Source organism: Tachyglossus aculeatus, chromosome X1 (genome assembly GCF_015852505.1).
Source record: "Tachyglossus aculeatus isolate mTacAcu1 chromosome X1, mTacAcu1.pri, whole genome shotgun sequence".
NCBI classification, from domain to species: domain Eukaryota; kingdom Metazoa; phylum Chordata; class Mammalia; order Monotremata; family Tachyglossidae; genus Tachyglossus; species Tachyglossus aculeatus.
Genome location: NC_052101.1, coordinates 67,217,302 through 67,220,045, shown reverse-complemented (window position 1 = coordinate 67,220,045; position 2,744 = coordinate 67,217,302). Strand labels below are relative to the sequence as shown.

Below are 2,744 nucleotides of genomic sequence, written 5' to 3'. Positions count from 1 at the left end.
GCACATCTCCTTCAGGAGGCCTTCCCTGACTAAGGCCTCATTTCCTCTTCTCCCACTCCCTTCTGCCTCATCCTGACTTGCTCCCTTTATCTGCCCCTGCACCTCTCAGACCCACAATCACTTATGTCCATATCCGTAATTTATTTATATTCATTCATTCATTCAATCGTATTTATTGAGCGCTTACTGTGTGCAGAGCACTGTACTAAGCGCTTGGGAAGGACAATAGAAAATGAGTTTGCCAAAAACATAGTAGGCTAAAGGAACTACCATGCAAGCAGATAACCTTGAAGCTTACTTTCATCATTGTATTATTGCTATCTATCCTAATTGGAAAAATCCCTAATGATTCCCACAGGCGCGACGGCCTCAGACCTTAATCGGAAAACTGTGCTGATTTGTATTAAGATCAGAAGCCACCCTCAGGTTGAAGCTGTTCTCTTAAGTCCTCTATTATAAAAAAAGTTCTGGTTCTTCGGTGGAAGCCTGAATTTCTTCTTCAAGGTCAACATGGTGTATCCGCCCTGTTGGGGAAAAGAGACTAAATGAAATGGGCACCATCAGTCCCATTACTACTACAGTCAAATTTAGCTTCAGGATCACCAGAAACCATGGATTTTGGAGCATAAAACTGGTCCTTTCCAATAGAGAGGTCAGGGCGCTTGGAACGAGAGCCGACACCCCAAACAGGAACCCTCTGGATAGGGCTGTTTCTTTTACTGCCTTAGCTCCAGCTTGCCGGGACACGCCAATGATGCTGCCATCATCCATTACTTCGATGCCATATTGGTACTCTGGGCTTCTGCAGACCACCACGTTGAACACACTGAAGAAAGCCAGAAGAGGAATGGGCAGGACCTTTGTAATGACCATTTGCAGAGTAGGTCCATTCAGTGCATAGCGAGTCATCATGAGTCGAGGGCAAATTCCAAAAAATGTTGATGGAAAAACCATACTGGCTCCGAGAAGTTGTTGCATAAGCGCATACCTCTCGTTGGTGGCATTTTCATTTATAATGCTGAACTGTGTATAATGTATATTAATGTTGGTCTCCCCCTCTAGACTGTAGGCTCATTGTGGGCAGGGAATGTGTCTACCAACTCTGTTATACTGTTGCATTGTACTCTTTCAAGTGCTCAGTACAGTGTCCTGGACACAGTAAGCACTCAATATGATTGATTGATTGATTCTCCCTGCCTCAAGTTCAATTGAAAACTTCAGGCCTATTATCAGATGGCTTTAGAACCAAAGTTGTCACCCACACTGAACTGAACTTATTATCACACTAATGTGCCACATGTTAGTTCATGATGTTTAGCAAAGGGAGATTGGGCAAGCCAAGTGCATTATGTGTACTTCATCAAAGCTCATTTAACATTAAGAAACAACCTATACTAAAACATTGTGGTCAAACAAAACAGGCAGCCGACAAATATAGGATTACTCAAACTTGAGGATTGAAGGTTCTCCAAAGGCACAGAAATAAGGTTTAGCAGCCTAGTTATGTATCAATTTATTTACCAATCACTATATTTGTGGCTATGCATCATAATATAAATATTTGTAAGGGAACAATCTTAATAAGAATCAACTACTACTCACCACAAAAGAGTAACCATATTTAGGGATAATTGGCAACCTATGCTGTTAGGTGAAATAATGATCTTTTCCAGAAAATGATTATCTGAGGCAATGAGGCACAGCATGTCACTATGCTCCAAGCCTTTTGAGGTGTTCCCTTTGGAACTCTTTCCAGCAGGACATGGGGAGGGAGACAAAAACAAAATACTTGACAAACATTACTTCCCAGCTCTGAGAGACACGAAAGTGGCAAAATCATCATTTCTAGGGCTAGAATTTATGTTAGAGAAATGTGAAGTGATTTATCCTATGTTCAATGAACGATAATGACAGAGCAGGAAATACAACCAAGATTTCTGACTGCAAGTCTGGTACACTACCTTAGCCAGATGGGAGATCTGGTTGGGAAGGACGAGAAAGTGAATGCAGGGTTGGGTGGCTGAGAGCTGGGGACTTGAGGGGAAAACTGGGGAGCTCAAACCTAATGGCTTCGGTTTTGTCAAATTAGTGTGCAAGTTTGTCAGGGCCAGAGGGTTGGGGTAGCAGGGGGTACTATAGGGACTGGGTGCTTCATAAGAGAGTTAAAGTTCTGGATACATTCTTTTGTAGACCAGGAATGGGTCTACCAACTCTATTATACTGTAATCTCCCAAGCACTTTGTATCATGCTCTACAAACAGTAAGAGCTCAATAAATATGATGGATTGATTGCTTGATAATTGGTGGAGACAGTGGGCATAAGAGTTAATGAGGGAGAAATAATGTTGTTGTGTAGAAGAAAGGCCAGAATTATAGCAGGTAAGGATGAACTAAAAAATGGGACATCTGAAGAGGGTATGTCCATAGACTTGTTGTGGGTTGGCAATGACTCTACGGCATTTGGAGAAGAGAAGGATGAACTAATCCAGAGATCTATTAGTAAGTCTTCCTATTAGCAGAACTAACCGCCCCACTACCCAGAAAGGAAATTTCTGATAAAAAGGTTTTCTTGGTTATAGAGTAGCTACCCATAGAATGGTTACAGATGGTCTCTCATGTGTATGGGACAATAAGATGTCACCAGCTTTATGCTGAGCACACAGTTTCATGGGATGATGTCACAGCTGCCGTTTTCCAGAAGTATGCAGATTTCTCAGGGGAAACCACCTGAATCCCTTACTTGC

At 42.2% G+C, this 2,744-nt stretch overlaps 1 pseudogene; it reads right to left on the bottom strand.

The window, feature by feature from the left end:
• Positions 1-422: 422 nt before the first annotated feature.
• LOC119949865 lies at positions 423-1,035 on the bottom strand (annotated as a pseudogene).
• Positions 1,036-2,744: the final 1,709 nt, after the last annotated feature.